This window comes from Lissotriton helveticus, chromosome 1_2 (assembly GCF_964261635.1).
Source record: "Lissotriton helveticus chromosome 1_2, aLisHel1.1, whole genome shotgun sequence".
Classification (NCBI taxonomy): domain Eukaryota; kingdom Metazoa; phylum Chordata; class Amphibia; order Caudata; family Salamandridae; genus Lissotriton; species Lissotriton helveticus.
In genome coordinates this window covers 375,080,285-375,102,647 of record NC_136058.1, presented here as the reverse complement: position 1 = coordinate 375,102,647, position 22,363 = coordinate 375,080,285, and the positions used below count along the sequence as shown (strand labels likewise).

The following is a 22,363-nucleotide window of genomic DNA, read 5'->3' as shown; positions in this document are numbered from 1 at the left end:
GAAGGCTGAAGATGCCCGTGCTGTATTCAGCGTTAGTTTAGCTGCAGCCACTTCAACTATGTATAATCTCTTAATCAGGGGCTCCCAAAAGAAGAGCTTTACAGTCTACTGATGATAACACTCCACTCAATTAAAGCTTTAACATGAGCAGATAGATCTGGAAACACTTTTCTGAGGCCATGAAGCAATGCAAAGCAGACACTAGAGGATACCTCAGTCTCAGTAGGTAATGGCCAAAGATTTGAGGGAAGTGACATCGGGATCTTATTCGCCGAATAGCACAGAAATGTAGTACTCCCCATTTAGTTTAAAGTTGTACCTGTGCTGGGAAGCTTGAACTAAGCTTGAGAGACTTTTGAAATTGAAAAGTGTTGCATCGCTCGCTTGCGGAGCGCATCCTCGACAGTGCGAGAAGTTTCCCGCCGCTACGAAGGTCGAGATCGTCGCAGCGCCTGACGCCGATGCCAGAGCCGTCGCATCCTTCGTTTGCGGGACGCACCAGACCGGTGCGGGACAATCGAACATCGCTGCGAGTGTCGTCGCAGAGCCTGTCGTCGCTGGGTGAGATCGCCGCACCGCTTGCTTGTGGACCGCATCACGTCGCTGCGAGCATCGTCGCAGAATCAACGCATCGAGGAGCTGCGAGAGAGAGGATCCCCGCTGGACCGCGCATCGTCGCCCCGGAGATCGTCGCCGCCCCTACGAGATCGTCGCATCGTGCCTTTGCGAGAACAGACTTCCTACGGAACCTACGCATCGGAATCCATACAAGTGGCCTTCCTCCCCATACAGACCGGATTCGTCGCAACACGCCCGCTGCTGCAGCGGGGCTGTCGCATCGCCTCCCCAGGGTCTCAGGAGCAACACATCGCTTGTTTTCCACCGCACCAGCTTCTGCTTTTGGAACTTTGTTGCAACTAAAAGGTACTGTGAGTAAACGTGACGCAACTGTGAACTTTTCACGCATCAGTAGAGAATTCTATCGCAACGTAGAGAATTCTATCGCAACCTAAGAATTTTAACGCAACCTTAAGAACTCTTTTTGAAACCATATTCTTGAACTGTGTATGTTGGATTTTTGTCGTTTTGGTCTTGTGTCGTTTCGATTAAAAATACCTTTATTTTTCTAAACTGTTGTGAAGTCAGTTTGTGGTGTTTTCACTGTGTTACTGTGAGTGTTGGTACAAATACTTTACGCATTGCCTCTGGTTAGCCTAGACTGCTCGTGCCAAGCTACCTAGAGGGTGAGCAGGGGTTATCTCAGAGGGTTATCTCCTTGCCCTGACTAGAAGCAAGGGTCCCTATTTGGACAGTGGTACCTACCTCTGCCAACTAGAGACCCCCAGATCTAACATTGGTGGTCAGGCGGTGGGATTTGAACTTGTATTTGTACTTGACCCACAGTAATTGATGTACATCACTAGTGAGTGCAGACCACTACGCCACCGCATACCACGGTTACGTTTTTTGATTTTTGGTTGGTTCTATTTTTGATCATAACCCTGAAAGAATCCAAGCATCATGTCTCAGAATGGTAAACCAGCAAGTGATGTTGCAGAACTGGAGTTTGATATTGAAATGTTAAGTGATTACAAAGTAGGTCAACTCAGGCAGCTCTGCAGGAACTTTGGATGCCCCATGAAGCGCTGCTCCAAGAAGGAGGAGCTACAGGAGGCCTTAAGGGCCTGGTGGGAGACCAAAGAGGCTGGGGAGACAGATGATGCAGAAGTGGATGAGGATGCACAAAGGGATGGTTTCAGGCCACAGGATCTGCCTGTGTCCAGAGCGGCCTCAAGGGCTAGCAGCAGCCATTCCGCTGACAGTTTTTCCCCAGAGGAGTTGGAGGAAAACCAAAGGGCTAGCGATCATAAGTTAGAAATGTTGAGGCTTGAAATGGAGCTGAAGCAATTGGAAATGGATAAAGAGAGAGAAAGGGCGGCGGAGGAGAGCAAAAATTCCCATGCCCTGGAAGAATTGAAATTGACCTTGGCCCATGAATTAAGAATGAGGAAGCTTGAGTTGGAGCTCAAGAAGCGTGAGGCCATGAGGGTCTCAGCTGAAGAAGTAACATGGGTAGCTCAAGAGGTGATCTTTGCTGAGTTGGAGGTGGAGTCCAGCTCAGATGGTGGCAGCATGATTATGATATCTAGTGTGGAAAGAAAGGTACAAACACCCAGAGATGTGGCGCCTGACTTGAGGGAGGGGGTCGACATACACCAGGGGGTTGAGGTTTATAATGTAGTCCCAGTGGAGTGCAGTGTCCCTGAAGTAGATTGGGGGACTGGCACAGGGGACCATATTCCTAGTGATGGGAGGGACACTCTACTGACTCTAGATGAGAGGCAGAGGGAGAGGGGTTCCCCCATGGTAGAAACCTTGGTGTGTGTGTGTGAAGACCAGCCAGAAGAGTGTGGGTTGTGTGACAGAGGCAGTCAGATACTGTCTTGCCAGTCTCAGGAGAGTGGTGTGGGGTACTTGTGTGAGGTACTGGAGGGTGAGGCAAAGGGTAGCTTGGTTAACAACTGTGGGGGCTGTGTGATTCATTTGTTGGAGAGCATATTTTAAGTCCCTGTTTTCCAGAGCTATGCCAACACCCGGTGGAGTGTGAGTTCTCTGATCCCAGAGAGCTTGCGTTGGAGGCAGACTTCTTTGTGGATTCCAGAGAGTCTGAGGAGGCATTGGGGAGTGATCCCAAAAGGAGTTGTTTAGATATCTTCCAGACCTGTGAGGTGGAAGAGGTTCAGTGTAGCCCAGTTAGGTCCCAGTGTAGTGGGAGGGGTGTAGGGGCTCATGTCCGGTCTCAGTGGAGAAGGAATGAGTGTGGGACGGTGTGTCTCACGGTGCCCGAAACCCAGTCTCAGGGCCTGGAGGGTTCATTAAGAGAACACCAGGTTGGGGACCTAGACTGTACTTGTAGGCCATTTGAGGAGGATCTCCTTGTGTCTGTTGAACGGGGAGAGCCTGTAACCAGGCCTCCATCAGTTCTAGTGTCTGGCAGTGCCGCTCCATTTGGGAGGGTACAGAAGTCCAGACTGAGGGGTGAGAGGGGGAAGGAGTCCCCAGTGGGAGAACCAGTGGGTCAGGGACGAGTCGGAAGGGCTGAGTCCCCAGTGAGTGATCATGGTGACCTCACTTCTGTCCTGGGGGATCTTCCCGCGCTGTCAGGTAGACAGGGGTCGGGAGATCTGCGCCAGGCAGACTGTCACAGGACACATGAGTTGTGTGTCACCCTCAAGGGGGTACTATGTGAGTCCCCAGAAGTCCTGGCATGCCAGGCAAATGCACAACCACAGGTTTTGGTCCCTGGGTTGGGAGACCAGGTTCAGGATTTGCCTGACCTGGAAGGAAGGACATCTGTAACCAGTGTCCTGACCAATATGGTTCCCAGGGGTACCCCTCCAGTAGGGAGGGTGCAGCGCTCTGGAAGGGGGTGCAGAGGGAGGGAGTCCTCGCCTCTGACCCCGGTACAACCTGAGGGGTTAAACCCTAGGTTGGGAGACCAGTTGCTGGAGGGAGGTCCTGAACTGGTAGGAAAGTTGTGTTCTTGGTTATCCTGGTGGACAGGGTTACCACTGGAAGGAAGGCAGGAGTCTCACCCTGGGGGTGGACTAGGCCACATCCTTGTGTTGGCCGGGTGGGTACTGTCTACTAGTGTGGGCACATCAGTGAGTGAAGTCCTGGTGCGCCAGGCAAGTGTTCCACCGCAGGGGTTGGTCCCTGGGTGGGAAAGCCAGGTTCAGGTATTGTCTGACCTGGAGGCTTTGGAGCCTAGGTTTGAGGGCCAGGTCTGGGGTGTCCCCCCTGACCTGGAATACCAGTTGCAGGATAGCACCCCTGAACTGGTGGGTGAATGGTGCGGGACACCTGCTACAGGTGCCCTGGCTATTCTAGAAGGGGGTACCGCTCCAGGTGGGAGGGTGCAGAGCCCCAAAGAAGAGGACGACCTGGTGTGGGGAAGCCCACCCCAGCCTCCTGTCCAGCCGCCGGATACAGGTCCGGGACTGGTGGGTCAGTGCCAGAGCTGACCTGACAAGAGAGGGAGTGGACAAAGGGTGCCAAGCACCTGGGGCTACTGCCCCCTACCTTCTGATGCCACAGAGGTTTGAGAGCCCTGAGAGGCATGAGGCCTGGGTCTCACCCCTGATCCCTGTTGGTGGTCACTGTGGCTGTCTGTCTGTCTGTTGGGACACACCTGTGAGCAAAGTAAGGTTAGGTGCTGCACAGGTGAGGAAAAGGTTTCCACATGGATTGGCATGGTGGACACTGAGAGTATGGATAGAGTGATCCAACTGGGTTTAGGACGGCGTAGAACAGGACTGCCCTGCTGTGTGGGCCAGTTTCTGTGTTCTATCGCCTTAAGCAGGGAATCCCATCGAGGTATCGTTTGGTCTACCCTTGCTTTAGGCTGGAAGGGGGTTGTGTTGGAACTGGCCCTTCTTGCAGGGTCATCCTCAAACTTTTTGCTTCTTCCTCCCTTATTTTTCCTGACCCGGGGCTGTTGGCAATAGGACTCTGCGCACTTTACCACTGCTGATCAGTGCTAAAGTGCATATGCTCTCTGTGTAAATTAATATTCTGATTGAATATACATGTTTGGCATATTTGTATCACCATGAAGTCCCTAGTAAAGTGCACTGGGTGTGCCAGGGCTGGTGATGACAAATGCTACTAGTGGGCCTGCAGCACTGATTGTGCCACCCACAGGAGTAGCTCTAAAATGGTCTCTCAGGCCTGCCACTGCAGTGCCTATGGGCAGTTTAGAACTGCCGTGTCCTCCTGGTCAGTGTCCCCACTGACCAGGCCTAACCCTTCCCTTTTCATGCACATCAGCCACCCCTAAGGAAGGCCCAAGGTACCCCCCTGGGTAGGGTGCAGTGTATGTAAAAGGTAGAGCATGTACTAGTGCAGGTGACATGCTCTGGTAGTGAATGGCAGCCATTTTCGTTTTCACTACTGTAAGGCTATCTTGCTCCATAGGTTAACACGGGGGATGCTGGCTACAGTGGTTAACAGCATTTCTTCCCATAGGAACAAGATAGGACATAAGTATCTAGTATCCCTGAACTCAGAATTTAATAACACATCTTTTGGGAAAGGTTGTTTTTAAATCCTGTATTTGAGAACAGCACTTTTAGAAAGTTGCTGTTCTCTTGTCTGACCCTTCTGTGTGCCTGGGCCTGTTTGTGTATTGACTGTCTGGTTTGAGAGTGACATGGGCTGGGGAATTCCCCAGGAGGGAATTCCCCTGGATGAGTCAGCAGTAGGCTGAATGACTGCATTTGCAACTGGAGTAGTGGGAGGAGTTAGCACCTGGGCTGAATAGGGCTGTGCCTGCCTTCCACAATGCTGGCTCCACCCCCCTGCTGGGCGGCTGAGGACCCTGCCCCTCACTCGGAAAGGAAGTCAGAAGCCAGCAAAACAAAGTACTCAGGAAACACCCAGAACTGGTTCAGACCGGGCTCAGGGCCCACGTGCACAGAGAGAACAAAGACTTTAGGGGTATAAGTACAGGACCCCTGACAACAGAAAATTAGATCATCCTGGAATCAAGAAGGAACCTCTGCCAAGGAGAAAGCTGAAACTGAAGAAGGAAGACTGTCCTGCTGTTGCTCTGCTGGACTGACCTGTTGCTTTGCTGCCAAGGAGAGGGGAAGGTCTTTACTGCTGAGCTGTGTCCCCTGTCTTGAAGGAATCTCCAAGGGCCTGGGTAGAGCTGGCTCCCTGTTTTGAAGTCCCAGGAACAAAAGGACTTCACCCCCAGCTTCCCTGAACTCTGCTGAGAGAGTTCTGTCCTTCCTAGAGTGCTTGATCCAGTTGTGGGGCCTCTGGAAGTTGTACCTGTGCTGGGAAGCTTGAACTAAGCTTGAGAGACTTTTGAAATTGAAAAGTGTCGCATCGCTCGCTTGCAGAGCGCATCCCCGACAGTGCAAGAAGTTTCCCGCCGCTACGAAGGTCGAGATCGTCGCAGCGCCTGACGCCGCTGCCAGAGCCGTCGCATCCTTCGTTTGCGGGACGCACCAGACCGGTGCGGGAGAATCGAACATCGCTGCGAGTGTCGTCGCAGAGCCTGTCGTCGCTGGGTGAGATCGCCGCACCGCTTGCTTGCGGACCGCATCACGTCGCTGCGAGCATCGTCGCAGAATCAACGCATCGAGAAGCTGCGAGAGAGAGGATCCCCGCTGGACCGCGCATCGACGCCCCGGAGATCGTCGCCGCCCCTACGAGATCGTCGCATCGTGCCTTTGCGAGAACAGACTTCCTACGGAACCTACGCATCGGAATCCATACAAGTGGCCTTCCTCCCCATACAGACCGGATTCATCGCAACACGCCCGCTGCTGCAGCGGGGCTGTCGCATCGCCTCCCCAGGGTCTCAGGAGCAACACATCGCTTGTTTTCCACCGCACCAGCTTCTGCTTTTGGAACTTTGTTGCAACTAAAAGGTACTGTGAGTAAACGTGACGCAACTGTGAACTTTTCACGCATCAGTAGAGAATTCTATCGCAACGTAGAGAATTCTATCGCAACCTAAGAATTTTAATGCAACCTTAAGAACTCTTTTTGAAACCATATTCTTGAACTGTGTATGTTGGATTTTTGTCGTTTTGGTCTTGTGTAGTTTAGATAAAAAATACCTTTATTTTTCTAAACTGTTGTGGAGTCAGTTTGTGGTGTTTTCACTGTGTTACTGTGAGTGTTGGTACAAATACTTTACGCATTGCCTCTGGTTAGCCTAGACTGCTCGTGCCAAGCTACATAGAGGGTGAGCAGGGGTTATCGCAGAGGGTTATCTCCTTGCCCTGACTAGAAGCAAGGGTCCCTATTTGGACAGTGGTACCTACCTCTGCCAACTAGAGACCCCCAGATCTAACATTTGCGATTGGAAACTTAAGACCGGATGCCAATCCTTGGACTTGAGGTGTTCTCTGAAGTTTTAGCCCTGAGGAAGCCCTTTTCGGTGAAACGCATTGGCTGAGGCTGTGTGTATCTCTGTACTTATAATATCAATAAAGAAGAATTCTCCACACTGAAGACTCTGAAAGATTTGTCAATTTTGCACATTATATGTTATTTGTCGTGTGCCTCTCTTCTGTTTTTTGTATGCATCATTGTATTGGGTCTTGTGGCAGTGGACCTTAGAGATGGGCACCTGTTTGCTTATAATTTGAAACACATAAAGTGATAAAAGGGTGAGTGCGGCTTTAATCATCCCTCGCTGCCATCGCATCATTTGAAAGTTAATATATGTATATAAAGTCACTCCTTTCTTTGACAAAAAAACGCAGAACATCACCTTGATTAACTAAGCAAATGACATGCAGTTGATTCTCTCTCTTAAAAACAATCAACCAGATGATATAACAACTTCTCAGATCTGTTTAGTTGATGTTTTACAATGTATGAGTGCAAACACCCTTAAACTAAATGGGGAGTACTACATTTCTGTGCTTTTCGGCGAATAAGATCCCGATGTCACTTCCCTCAAATCTTTGGCCATTACCTACTGAGACTGAGGTATCCTCTAGTGTCTGCTTTGCATTGCTTCATGGCCTCAGAAAAGTGTTTCCAGATCTATCTGCTCATGTTAAAGCTTTAATTGAGTGGAGTGTTATCATCAGTAGACTGTAAAGCTCTTCTTTTGGGAGCCCCTGATTAAGAGATTATACATAGTTGAAGTGGCTGCAGCTAAACTAACGCTGAATACAGCACGGGCATCCTCAGCCTTCAATGGTCTCAGGAAACTTCATTGGCTATCGGTGGAGCAAAGGATTTTATTCAAATCCATGTGCACTATGTTCAAAGCCTTAAAGAAGAAGGGTCTAGTATCGCTGTAGTATAAACTGAGAAGGTATGTCCCGGGGAGGACCATTCAGTCAGCAAATGCAAAAGTTATTCAGGAATATAATTTCCTAAAGGGTCGACAAGGGCTTTGGCCTTCACAGTGAAAGCTGCAGTTTTGGAACTGGTTACCGTCCGATCTAAGAGCCTTGACAGATTTGTTGAAATTCAGGAAAGCCTTGAAGACCTTGCTGTTCCCAAAATAATGAATATTCAGGAATTCCTTGATAATTGAATGCTTATGTTGTGATACAGTTTTTAATTTTCTCTCCTCGTGAAAATAATTGCTGCTACTAGCGCCAGGATACCAGTCTGGTCTCTAAAAATAAAATATAAATAGAGCAACACTACATGCAGCAGCACACTTAGTTTTAGGTCTCGAGAAATGTTACTACATTTCCCCTGCTCTTCTCATCCTCCAATAGCCTACCGTGGGCCCAATTCAAAATTGCCTGCATTACCCACAGAGCGCTGCACTCCTCTTAACACTCCTGTCTAAACGAGAAACTCAAAATCTCAGGAGAAAATAGGAGTATAAAAAATGCCCAATCCCAGCTCCTGGAACGCCCCCCACCTTAAGTCGAGAACGATACATGAGCCACTAATTCTCTAGAAGTTACACAAGAATCTGGACCTCTCTGCCTCCCTCCCGCAACCTAACCACCTGTCTTGTCACCTTCTAATAGGACCCCAATTGCCTCCTAGCTGACAGACACCTTGGTTAATCACACTCAACCATACTTAAGTACTGTTGGACTTGGCCCTTCTGGCAGGTTCACCCCTAAACTTTCTGCTTTTAATTGTGACCTGGTGTTAGTGATTTTGGCTTCTGCGCACTTTACCACTGTGTCCCAGGGTAAAGTTTATGCGTGTAGTGAGGTTGGCCTGCCCTCCCATAGGAATGCATGGGGAATGTATGTGTCCATGTTAGTTCCTGATGCGTGGGGAGTGCAGATGCGAGTTTGGTATGTGCGGACTCGTGTGATTAAATGCTGCGCGATGATGTGTGCAGCGTTATTGTGTCTAGTGTGGAAGTGCCACTTCTAGAAGTTGGCATGTCTGTGTAATTTATGTGAATTGGCTGTCTGGCTTGTGATTGGCTGGAGCTGGCTGGTGAGCCAGGAGTCAGGATGGGTCTGCCCCGGTGGTGGGTGGAGACATCTGCATGAGTGATGTGAGGGAGGAGTGCACCTGGGACCTGAATAGGGCTGGGCTTTCCCCACACAATGCTGGCTTCGCCCCCTGTGGTGCGTCTAATGTCCCTAGCCTGTGTATAAAAGAGGGGGTGTGACCCCATGAAAATGTTCTCTGTTCCTGATCCTAATATGAGGGGGGCCTGCTGCTGCTGGGCGCCAGGAGGACCACCACTGGGGACTGCCTTCCTGCCTGGAGGGCCCTATGAGCTGGCCTCTGGGCCCAGCCTTTGCCCCCCCTACCTTTCTAAAGGACTTACCCTGGACTTTTGTGCATCAAGCGCCTGGGAAGCGCTTTATTTCCACTTTTCAGGGGGAGCGCCTGGTTTTCCTGTGTAGTGCTTCCCCCTGTGACCAGCAGCCCGGAGCTGCAATTTCAGGCCTGAGGGATACCACCGGCGTGGGGATCCCTCTACACTTCGATCCTCGGCGAGGGTGCCCACCCCTCTTATTTGCCGCTTTTGGAGGTCCCTGGAAGGTGCCCATCCCGCCAGGGACTCGGTGCCAATATTTGTACCTTTCTAGCGGGTGCCACCCCGCTTTATGGGTTAATTCGAGGGAGCCCACCCCTCATCTTCTGCTGTTTTAGAATCACCGTCGCGGCCCGGTTCGCTTTTAAAATTCACCCTGGGCCGCAACCAGAGCGAGACCGGAAGTCAGGCAGCCCTCCTCGAGACAGAGGCGGGGCCTGACCCGGAAACCGGAAGAGGAGCACGGCCGGAGCTCCCCCGGGAGAGGAGAAGCTCCCGATTGCGCCCGCCCGCTGGCCACAGAGACCGTAGGAACCGTGCCGGTGATCCGGCAGAGCTCCCCTGCAGAAGGGAGAGCCCCGCGACTGTCCCGCTAGAGGAGACGCCGCCGAGAATCAGCGCCGAAGAAAGCCCGGTGAGGGGGCTCCTCCTCCTTTTCCTGGGTTTCACTGAGCAGAGATACCGCTGCAGACACCGCAGGAGCCCCAGGGCTGCAAGAACCAGTGAGTGGGGGCCCGTTGTGTTCTTTTAGGGAGAGGAGGGCGTCGGGGCACATTGCCGGTGCCCGCCCCTTCCCCAGTAGTGCCATCCCCATTTTGGGGGAGGCAACTTCCATGTAGGAGTCCCAGAGCGGGACTCCAATGACGGGGGAATTTCTTCGAGCCCACGAGAGGCTCCCAGGGGCATTTCCGTTTTAAAGCCCACGAGGCTCCACCGGGCATTTTGTTTCTCGAGCCCAGGAGGCTCCAACGTCCCCGGGGGCATTTCTGGTGGTAGAGCGGCCCCAGCTGGCAGCGTGCCGCTCCCCAAGTGGTGGCAGCATTGTTCTTTTGAGCCTACGTGGCTCCACCGTCGTGAGGGGCATTTTCGACATTTAGGAGCCCAGAGGAGGCTCAGAAGGCACGCTGGTGCCCATACGCAATTCCATAGCTGCCCAGCACTTAGTGGGCAGCTGCTACGTTTAGGCCCCTTGCGCATCTCCTTTGGCTGCCTGCGCAGCCTGCCCTGACTTTGCTGGACACAGGGCGTCCTAGCCCCTGAGAGGCCACGTTGGCCCAGGGACAGTTTCATGTTTTGTGCCCTTGCTAGGAGTACCTGTGTTTGCCCTCATGTGATATTTTGGTGCAATTGTGATTACCTGCCTAATGTGATTTCTGCATCATGTGTAATGTCTTTGTGTCTAAACCGCTGAATGTATTGTAATGCTTAGGACAGTGGTTCCCAAACTGTGCGCCGCGGCACACTGGTGCGCCATAATGAGGTGCCAGGGGCGCCGCGCACACTTGGGTGACCAACCAGCCTTAAATTTCACGGAGCGTCCGTAGCCTTTTGTTTGTCATTTTGGCCATCACAGGGAGCAACGCGGCTCCCTGTGAGAGGCCTCAGCCCCTTGATGCTGGCACCTCGCACTCCTCCTCGAGCACAAGAGCAGCCCCACCCGCCCATTGTCATTCTGTATGGGGGTAATTGCCACATACAGAATGTCAATGGGGCAGTCTGGGGGTGTGACAGCATGTGGTGGCGGCCTCCTGCCTCAGTGTTCAGCAGGGCATTCTGTATGATAAAATGTAAAACGCCCATGCTGCAACGGTAGAAAACAGTTAATTTAAAGAAGGATGTAAAACAACTTAAAAAGAACGGGTTATCGTTCTTTCGCTGTCTCCTCATTTTAGTACTGAAGTATTTTCAATATTGTATTGAACAAAGCCATGGTTGCTGCTTTTTTATTTTAAGAAACTAGCAACCATTGACAAAGCCAATAGTCCTGGCTTGTTGTTGGTGTAATGATACTTGCTGTATTATATATCTGGATGCAAGGACAGAAACAACATAATACCAGTCGGGCGCAACACTATGCTAAGCACAGATTTTTACCTAAGCTGTTTTAAACTGCGCTCTTAATTACATCTAACACCCCTTTGAAGAGACCCCCCAGTTTTTTTACACAACTTGAAGCCCTGGAAACAACACCATGTCACAGTCACCTCACATCCTGGCACTGTGCATCATGCATGACTCATCACTTCTAAGTTTTCAGATTGCCTATGTGCAGGGGCATAGTGAACCCCCCCCCCCCACCCCTTGCTTTAGGAACTACAGCAAGGTGAAGTTCTTGATGGGCCTCTTCTGTCTGCAACCCTGCAGACAAAGGCTCAGCTCATAATGTGAAAAGGTGGGTGAGTAAATAAGGGAAGGAATGTGTGAATGGCTGGATGGATTACTTAACGGATGAATGGATGAATGAAAGGGTGAATGGATAGATAATGAAAGAATGGATGAGTGGAAGTATGGATGAGAGAAAAGGTAAATAGATGGATGTATGGGTGGAAGGGTAGATGGATGAGTGAAAGGATGGATGGATGAGTGAAAGGGCCGCTGATGGGCGAGTGAATGGGTGGATGGGTGTGTGAAAGGATGGATCGATGAATGAAAGGGTAGATGATGTGCAAGTGAATGGGTGGATGGATGAATTGATAAGTGAAATGGTGAATGGATGGATGAGTGAAAGGGTGGATGTAAGGATTGATGAGTGAGTGAAAGGGGATAGATGGACAAAAGGATGGATAGATGAGTGAAGTGAAAGGGTGGATGGAAGAGAACGGATGGCTGGATGAGTGAACAGATGGCTGGATGAGTGAAAGGATCGATGAGTAATAGGATCAATGGATGGATGAGTAGATGGGTGGGTAGATGGCTGGATAAGTGAAAGGGGTATGAGAGAGAAAGGGAGGATGAATGACTGAAATGGTGAATGGGTGGAACAATAAATGACTGGGCGGATGGATGAGTAAGTGAATGGGTGGATGGATGAGTAAGTGAATGGATAGCTGGGTGGAAGAGTGGATGGATGGATGGATGACTGTACAGATGGATGGGGTGACAGGGTGGGTAGATGAATAATGGATGGATGAGTGAAGAAGTGAAAGTGTGGATGGATCAGGATGGATGGATGAGTGAAAGGATGAATGGATGGATGAGTAGATGGGTGGGTGGGTGGATAAGTGAAATGGGGGATGGAGGGAGAATGAATGACTGAAAGGGTGAATGGTTGGAAGAATAAGTGACTGGGTGAATGGATTGCACGACCACCTCTGACGTGTCTGTAAAATGTACCTTTTGTCCTGAAGTTTTTTCCTGAATTTTGACCTTTTGTCCTGAATTTTTGTCCTGAATTTAGTCCCTGTGTCCTGAATTTTTACACTCACTGTCCTGAATTTGCACCTATGCCAGTGGTCACCCTAGTGCATACGATTTGGGAAATTGCAGCCGCAGCGTAGGGGGGAGTCCTTGCCGATGTGAGATGAGGCATTTTGCTGCCCATACAAACGTCTTAATACGTTTATTTAAAGTACGGGGCACATGTGTGTGGACTGTAAGTGGCAGCCAAAGTGATTGCCAGTGGATGAGATTAATAATTCAAGCATTCCAACCACTATAATACCTTCATTGCGTCCCAATTACTTTAAGGAAGACAACAGGAAGTACATACCCCCCACCCACCGGTAAAAAAATGGTGGGGAGCCACGGCCAACTGCCGATTAGGTCAAGGGAGCCACAGGTCAAAAAAGTTTGGGAACCACTGGCTCAGGAGGTTGTTTTATTGAGTATAGTTATACTAGTGAGCTCATGGTTCCCTGTGTGATATTTTCCTAAGGTGGTTAGGGTTGCGTAGGTGGTACTTACCTTTTACCAGTGGTTACTGGTTGTGTGCTACATTTGCTATTTGGTGCTACAGTTATATGTTCTATGTTCTCAGCACTATTCATACAAGTATCCTATTCCTACAAAGCGCTGATTCTACCAAGTGCTAGTTCTAAAAAGTGCTTATTCCTGACAGTGACCCACGTGGCCCTGTCCCGTGTACATAATCCCCTGTAAATTCTGCCTGTGCCAGTGGCACCTTGTAAAGTGTGTGTTTTATTATCTAATGTGTTTGGTTTAATACAAAGGCTATTTTCATATATAACCTTGTGTGGAGTTTCCGTTGTGGTGGGCCTTTGGTGTTGTTGCTGGGTGCGCGCAAACGCTTTACACCTTGTCTCCGAGATAAGCCTGACTGCTCGTGCCAAGCTACCAAGAGGGTGAGCAGAGGTTGTCTTGGCGGGTGACTTCCTTGCCCTGACGTAGAATGGTGGTTTTTGCCTGACTTTGGCGCAAGCCTCAGACAACCAGAAATCCCATTTCTAACATTGTTGGTCAGCGGTGGGAAAAGGACGTGCGTTTGAGCTGTACCACACCGGCGGCTGGCTGCACCACAAAACTCTGCATTTTAGATAATCACATTTTGGGGATTATTGTTTTTTGAAGTTCCATTATTTCTTCTTCTAAAGGGGTCCTTTGTGAATTGTGTACTCTTGCTTCAGCTCAGACAGTTAAGTCCCCTGTGTTGCACGTGTCTGAGCATCCGGCCAAGATGGAGTCCCTTGCTGGGTCCAGTGTTGGAGGCAGTGCCTCATCCCTTTCCCGGTCCCTGTCCCCAGAGGAGTGGGTAGATTGGAGGGAAAAAAGGGAGCACCAGCTGGCTTTGGAAAAGCTCAGGTTAGAGGATGCCAAGGAAATGGCGCAGCTGAAGATGATGGAGGAGGCCTTCGCCAGGGAGAAGTTAGCTCTGGAGGGTAGATTATCCCCAGAGCGCAGTTATAATTTTCTGGACTCCCCAGGGAGGGTTGAGTCCAGTGGTGGCAGCAATAAAGACTCCAGTGCAGGAAGTCCCCTTCCCAGTTCCCAAAGTATGGTACCTGTTTCCCAGGAAGAGGAGTTAAGGTTGAAATTCAGGGGCAGTAAGAAACTGTCTCACCAGGATTGGGGGAATTTTGTGGATGACTGTTCAGATGCACTGGGTGCTTGGCTGGCGACTAACCCGGACCAGAAGAGGTATGGAGTAACGAATATGTTTCTCAAAGAGCAGTTGCTCAGTATTTGTTGTCCAGGGTTGTGCCAGCACCTTTTGAAGTTTGAATGCTTTGCGGATGAAGCAGAGCACTGGGAAAGTGCCAGAGGTCCTGAAGAGTCATTGGTGAGTGAGTCCAAAAGTAGTGGTTCAGGTATCTTCCAGCCCAGCGTGGTGGAAGAGGTTCAGAGTAGCCCAGCTAGGTCCCAGTATAGTGAGGGGGGTGTAGGGCCTTACGACCGGTGTCAGTGGAACGGGAGTGAGTGGGTTACCAAGAGTCCCCAGACGCCCGAAGCCCTGCCTCAGAGCCTGGATGGTTTCTTAAGGGAACACCAGGTTGGGGACCTAGGCTGTCCTGTTAGTCCATTTGAGGACGATCACCTAGGATCTAGAGAACCTGGAACGTCTGTAAATAGAGCTCCAGTGGTTCTAGTGTCCGGCAGTGCTACTCCAGTTGGGAGGGCACAGGAGTCCGAAGTGAGGAGTGATTGGGGGATGAGTTCCCCAGTGGAAGAACCAGTGGACCAGGGACTAGCCAGTTGGGCTAGATTCCCTTGGGGGGACCCGGGTGATACCACTTCTGTTCTGGGGGATCTTCACGCACTGTCGGATGGACGAGGGACGGGAGATCTGCGCCACACAGACAGTCACACAACATATGAGTCATTTGTTAGCCTCAGGGGGATGGTGTGTAAGTCCCCAGAAGTCCTGGAGTGCCAGGCAAGTATTCCACCAAAGGTTTTAGACCAGAGGTTGGGAGGCCGGGTTCAGGATCCGCCTGACCTGAAGGGTAGGACGTCTGTAACCAGCGTCCTGACCGGTTCATCTTCCAGGGGTACCACTCCAGTTGAGAGGGTGCAGAATTCTGGAAGGGGGTTCAGAGGGTGGAAGTCCACGCCTCTGACCCCGGTGCAACCTGAGGGGTTAAACCCTAGGTTGGAAGAGTGGTGTTCTAAGGGTAACCCTCGCAGGAGGAGGAGGAACCCTAGAAGGAGAGGTAGGGGGAAGAGAGCCTCACCCGTGACTCCTGGCCCACCTGAGGGTGTAGACCCTAGGCTGGAGAACCAGTGGCAGTCTAGCCCTGTCCTACAGACAGGAAGAGTGGAGAATGGCTACTATGTACCAGGGTTACTACCCCCCACTCTGTGAATAGGCAAGGACCAGTGGCACCTGGGTGGCCTAGGGCCTGGTCCCGCCCCTCCCCCAGTAGTGCCATCCCCATTTTGGGGGCCGCAACTTCCATATAGGAGTCCCAGAGCGGGACTCCAAAGACGGGGGCATTTCTTCAAGCCCACTAGAGGCTCCCAGGGGCATTTCCGTTTTAAAGCCCATGAGGCTCCTATGGGCATTTTGTTTCTCGAGCCCAGGAGGCTCCAACGTCCCCGGGGGCATTTCTGGTGGTAGAGCAGCCCCAGCTGGCAGCGGGCCGCTCCCCCAGTGGTGGCAGCATTGTTCTTTCGAGTCTACGTGGCTCCACCGTCGTGAGGGGCATTTTCGTCATTTAGGAGCCCAGAGGAGGCTCAGAAGGCATGCTGGTGCCCATACGCAATTCCACAGCTGCCCAGCAGTTAGTGGGCAGCTGCTACGTTTAGGCCCCTTGCGCATCTCCTTTGGCTGCCTGCGCTGCCTGCCCTGACTTTGCTGGACACAGGGCGTCCTAGCCCCTGAGAGACCAAGTTGGCCTAGGAACAGTTTCATGTGTTGTGCCCTTGTTAGGAGTACCTGTGATTGCCCTCATGTGATATTTTGGCGCAATTATGATTACCTGCCTAATGTGATTTCTGCATCATGTGTAATGTCTTTGTGCCTATACCTCTGAATGTATTGTAATGGTTAGGAGGTTGTTTTACCGGGTATAGTTATACTAGTGAGCTCATGGTTCCCTGCGTGATATTTTCCTAAGGTGGTTAGGGTTGCGTAGGTGGTACTTACCTTTTACCAGTGGTTACTGGTTGTGTGCTACATTTGCTATTTGGTGCTACAGTTATATGTTCTATGTTCTCAGCACTATTCCTACAAGTGTCCTATTCCTACAAAGCGCTGATTCTACCAAGTGCTAGTTCTAGAAAACTGCTTATTCCTGACAGTGGCTCACGTGGCCCTGTCCCTTGTACACAATCCCCTGTAAATTCTGCCCGTGCCAGTGGCACCTTGTAAAGTGTGTGTTTTATTATCTAATGTGTTTGGTATAATACAAAGGCTATTTTTATATATAACCTTGTGTGGAGTTTCCTTTGTGGTGGGCCTTGGGTGTTGTTGCTGGGTGCACGCGCAAACGCTTTACACCTTGCCTCCGAGAGAAACCTGACTGCTCGTGCCAAGCTACCAAGAGGGAGAGCAGGGGTTGTCTTGGCGGGTGACTTACTTGCCCTGACTTAGAATGGTGGTTTCTGCCTGACTTTGGCGCAAGCCTCAGCCAACCAGAAATCCCATTTCTAACATGTACTCTCTCCACCAGGATCCAAACTACCTCTGTTATGTGACCCCACCACCTAAATCGATGCTTTAACTGTGTGTGACCTTTGACAAACTGCTGTAATGATCTCATGTGGTAACTCCTGCAAGCATCATCCGATGTAAACACCAGAGTTTAATAATTGCAGCTGTAACTCATTCTTCCTGCTACTATTGTTAAGCGCTCGGGTGCCACGGGGCCATGTCTGCGCGATAAAAAATTGCAAAATAATAATAATAGAGAAGGTGTCTGGTCTTGGCTGCTACAAGTAGTGTAACTGTTTAAAGTTTCAAGCACTTCCAGCACTTATAACTTAATTCTGACTTAATAAACTGAAACCTTTCTTCTGTGCGACATACAGGCTTGATCTCGGGCCAGACATGTGCTACATTAAGTACAATAAAAGCTATAATGAAGTATCACAAGCCATCAAGAGCAGTTCAGAAATTAAAAGAGTGGATCATACACACCCTGAGCTAGATTGTACACAACTCCAAAATAACCCTTTCTAGACTCTTCCCTCCTCTAACTCTCCTGGCTCACCCCAAACTTCACTACTACTATGATCTCCCAAACAATCCTTTCTAAATTCTTCCTTTATGTATCCCTCCTTTGACTCATCCCAAACCTCATTTTACTACCATGATCTACTTATCCCTTTCTAGACTCTTACCTCCTCCATCTCTCTTTTTTACTCATCAAAAACCTCATCTTACTACTATGCTCTCCCAAATCACACTTTCTAGACTCTTCCCTCTTCTATCCCTCCATTATCCTATTCAATCCAAATTCAAATTCAAAATTGTGTTTGATTCAGACCTCAACTGAGGTCAACAAATACATAATATGATATAGTTTTATTTATACTTTTAGGACTGCCTTAAAACTCATTATAAACATAATAAATTAAAATTGACAAATAAAAATACATGAATTTATGGATTGTTAGATTTATGCATTTTTAAAACAACTTTTAAAAACTCTTCAAAAACGTAAACAAGTTATAGCAAACAAATCTATTTGGGGGAGACTTGCACAGCGTAATTAAATCTTGAGTTAAAATATCATTGTATCTAGAGCGGATGGGTGTTATGAAACGTTGTCGGGCCACTACCAAAGTCGGATTCAGACATATTAAAAGTACGTGGAATAAATGCAACTATTCAATCCAACAGACTCACATGCCCACCACTCATCCCTATACTAATCCACAGGGCTTAAAGTGGGGTGAAAAAACTGGGGGGGGGGGGAGCCTCTCAAAGGGGCATGGCCGATGTGATTAATGTCACAGCTTTAAGTAAGCTGAAAATCTGTGCTTAGCTTAGTGTGCCGCCCGACTGGTATGTTGCTGCTTCTGTCATTGCATCCAGATATATAACACAGCAAGTAGCATTAGACCTACAAGGAGCCAGTACTATTGGCTTTGTCACTGGTTATTAGTTGCATGAGATAAATAAGCAACACAAAGGTTACCTCAAAGGCAGTGAAGGGTGGAACTGCTGCAGCGCTGATGTATATTTTTCATCCTGAGGGTGAGGCCGAGAGGGACCCGCCTCAGCAAATGCTTTTTAGAACTGCCTGTGCTGAGCACCAGCAGGACCTGGCCAACCTTAAGCCCTGCTAATGCACCACTAATCATTCTGGGTCCCGGGGTCGCGTGCTACTCGCTCTCAGCGGGAGTAGTCAGGACTATAAAATTGCAATGCAAGGGACACAGGCCCACAGGACTGGAGGCAAGTGAGCGAGTGCTCATCATCCCTGGTCTCAAAACCAACTCCTCAATCCAAATACTGCAGATCAGACTTCACTCTCCGCCCCACCCCACACTGAATGTCCCCTTCCCTTGTTCCAGACCCACCTGGGGGGTCCTTGCGCCGCTCCTGTGCGGACAGAGCTAGCACACCGGAGAGGCTGCAGACACTGTCTTCAACGCTACCTCTGCGCATGCGCGTCACGGAGGAGGTCAAAGTTCCGCCGCTTTGATTGTCCACGGAAGAATACGAGTACTCGCAGTGACATCTGGAGCCGGAAATTGATTTCGACACTACATACATAGACATGTGCAGACTGCCCCTCATCTTTCATCAAGCGTCCCGGGTGTGACTGAGACACTATTCGCAGTGACATGCGCAGACTGCGCCTCATCTTTCATCAAGCGCCACCTGGAGTGACTGAGACACTATTCGCAGTGACATGCGCAGACTGCCCCTCATCTTTCATCAAGCGTCCCGGGGAGTGACTGAGACACTATTCGCAGTGACATGCGCAGACTGCGCCTCATCTTTCATCAAGCGCCACCTGGAGTGACTGAAACACTTTTCGCAGTGACATGCGCAGACTGCGCCTTCTCTGTATCATAAGTGGTTGCGACCCTGCTCGCAGTGACATGCGCAGAGTACGCCTCGTCTGCAGCTGGAAGTGATTGAGACGCCGCTCGCAGTGACATGCGCAGAGTACGCCTAATCTGCAGCCGGAAGTGATTTAGTCACCGCTCGCAATGACATGCGCAGAGTACGCCTAATCTGCAGCCGGAAGTGATTGAGTCACCGCTCGTAGTGACATGCGCAGTCTGCGTCTCCCCCTGTCCCACGTCACCAGAGCCTGTTCTTTGTCTCCAGCGGGCGGAAGCTGCGGCTAGGGGTGTCTTCCTCGCTGAATGCTGCACAGATACCGCCCCACCTCCCCACACGCCACAGCCTACATGGGGCCCACAGCAATCTGGGGGAGATGAAACCTGGACCTCACCTACAGATGAGAGACCTGAGCTCCTTAGTCGTGCAGAGGAGGTACTCCTGATAACCAGAAGAGAGGCCTGCACTCCTGAACCAAAAGAGAGGCCTGCACTCCTGAACCAAAAGAGAGGCCTGCACTCATGATTTACATCACAGGAGAGGCTGCACTTCTTATAACATTCACAGGAGAGGCCTGGACTCATTACTCCACACATGAGGCCTGCACTCCTTATAACCTTCACAGGAGAGGCCTGCACTCCTTATAACCTTCACAGGAGAGACCTGCACTCCTTATAACCTTCACAGGAGAGGCCGGGACTCATTATAACCTTGACAGGAGAGGCCTGCACTCCTTATAACCTTCACAGGACAGGCTGCACTTCTTATAACCTTCACAGGAGAGGCCTGCACTCCTTGTAACCTTCACAGGAGAGGTCGGCACTCCTTAAAACCTTGACAGGAGAGGCCTGGACTCATAACCTTCACACGAGAGGCCTGCACTCCTTATAACCTTCACAGGAGAGACCTGCACTCCTTATAACCTTCACAGGAGAGGCCGGGACTCATTATAACCTTGACAGGAGAGGCCTGCACTCCTTATAACCTTCACAGGACAGGCTGCACTTCTTATAACCTTCACAGGAGAGGCCTGCACTCCTTGTAACCTTCACAGGAGAGGTCGGCACTCCTTAAAACCTTGACAGGAGAGGCCTGGACTCATAACCTTCACACGAGAGGCCTGCACTCCTTATAACCTTGACAGGAGAGGCCTGCATTCCTTATAACCTTGACAGGAGAGGCTGGGACTCATTATAACCTTCACAGGAGAGGCCTGAACTCATTATAACCTTCACAGGAGAGGCCTGGACTCATAACCTTCACAGGAGAGGCCTGGACTTCTTATAACCTTCACAGGAGAGGCCGGGACTCATAACCTTCACAGGAGAGTCCTGGCTTCATTTATTACATTATAAAAAAAGACTGGCTTCCTTATAACCTAATGAATTGAAGAAAGGATCGGAGTCTTTATAACCTTCACAGGAGACGTTTGGACTTCTTTTAACCTGCAGAAGAAACGCCTGGACTCTTAATCACCCTCAGAGGAAAGGCCACAAGTTCCAATAAATTGTACAGGAAGGAAAGGCCAAAAGTTCCAATAAATTGTACAGGAAGGAAATGCCACAAGTTCCAATAAATTGTACAGGAAGGACTGCGACTCTTAATAACCGCCAGAGTTAAGACCTAAGCACCTTGCGACTTACAGAGGACATGCATGGACTTCTTGTGACCTGAAGCCAATAGCCTCGGACACCTAATCATGTGCAGAGTTAGCACTGGGATGGTGAGAGCTTTTATTTTCCTTTTAATAAAATGTCGTGTGTCCTCTCACTGCACGGTATATTCGCCAGGAGCCGTATCTTCTTCTCTCTCTTTCTTTGCTCTTATTATTGCAGTTTATTCGAGTGGCATGTCCTGCCATTAGGTGGACTTTGTTGCTTTGCACATGTTTCCAATGATTTATTCGCAGACTGGAGACTGAGGTGCTCTGTGGTAAGTTTTAACCTTGTGTTCGGCTTCGTCTGTAAGGTTGCAAAAGCTTCATTTATGTTACTAATCTGCCTAATACCCACCTATTTGAGTTGGTCTAAATCTGGTATGACTGGCTAACTGGTATGTTTAATCTGTAGTGGGTTTTGCAGAGATGTGGAGCATCGATGCCGAGACTCAAACCCCATTCCACACCTTTGACGTCGGCCGCTCTAGTCCTTAGGCTACCATGTCCCTTTGGTCCATAATAGTCCATATTTACTTTTAGAACATCAATCAATCAGGGGTTTGCAAAGCACGGCTACTCACCCGTGAGTTTCAAGGCAGTGAGTATGAGGTGGGGGATGCTGAACCGTGGAGTGCAGAGGTTCAGTTGAAGAGCCAGTTCTTGAGGCCCTTCCTGAACTGGGTCAATGCTGCGGATTGCCTTAGGTGGAGGGGTAGGGTGTTCCAGGTCTTGACTGCGAATTCTTCATGGTCTTGAGTGTGTCCACTGTGGTGAGCAGAGTCCAGTTGAGCACAATGTTAGGGTGAGGCGTGGTTGCGTGCGGTGGTGGTGGGTGTAGTAGCGGGGTCTTGGGTGTTGAAGCTGTCATAGATCTGCCTGATCATGGAGTGGAAGAAGGTGCTGAGTTGGTTGCAGAGGTCTTGGGAGGGTGGGACATCTGTGGTCTCACTGTTGGGCCTGGTGAACACCTTGGCGTTTATTCTGTCCTGGAAAGCCGTTTTCTTTGTGTTTTTGATGAGAAGGTGGTGTGCGTTGACGGTGGATTTTAAGGTAGCGTGGGTGTCCGGGTGTTTTGATGTTCCTCCATCTCTTCTCAAGTCGTCTGCAGGTGCGTCTGGACTCCTGGAGGGCAGAGTGAACCATCTGGCTTTCTTGGAGTGTTGCTTGCCTGGTGTCTTCTTGAGGGGTGCGAGAATGTCGGCGCAGTTGGAGATCCATTGGTGAAGGTTGAGAGCTGCGATGTCGGCATCTGTTGGAGTTGGTGGTGTTGACGTTGAACATAGTTCAATGAAATAAGTGTGCTACACTGTAGGCAAATCTGATACAAAAGATAGTCTGCATTACATGTATAACTGGCATTACTTGCGCACTGTCGGCGTAGAAATAATTTTAAATATATTGTTGTATAAGCCTACGTTTATGAGTTACACTCCTAGCAAAGTGAAATAAAATGTTGTGAAGCAGCTGCCATTTTGGTATGGGGAAGGTGAAAACAAAATCTTCAATA

General features: G+C 49.9%; 2 protein-coding genes across 3 annotated transcripts in view; one reads left to right on the top strand and one right to left on the bottom strand.

The window, feature by feature from the left end:
* The window catches only part of LOC144804102 (uncharacterized), a 149,432-nt gene that overhangs the window by 8,392 nt on the left and 118,677 nt on the right, over nt 1-22,363 (bottom strand). The gene's annotated exons all lie outside the window — the stretch shown is intronic.
* The window catches only part of LOC144805992 (uncharacterized), a 308,819-nt gene that overhangs the window by 204,305 nt on the left and 82,151 nt on the right, over nt 1-22,363 (top strand). Inside the window, exon 1 of one of the 2 annotated variants that reach the window (XM_078672475.1) lies at nt 19,427-20,922. The exons of the other annotated variant lie outside the window; for it this stretch is intronic. The gene's annotated coding sequence lies outside the window, so the exon portion shown is untranslated. Of the gene's footprint in view, nt 1-19,426; nt 20,923-22,363 lie in introns of those variants that run through there. 2 annotated transcript variants of the gene reach the window in all.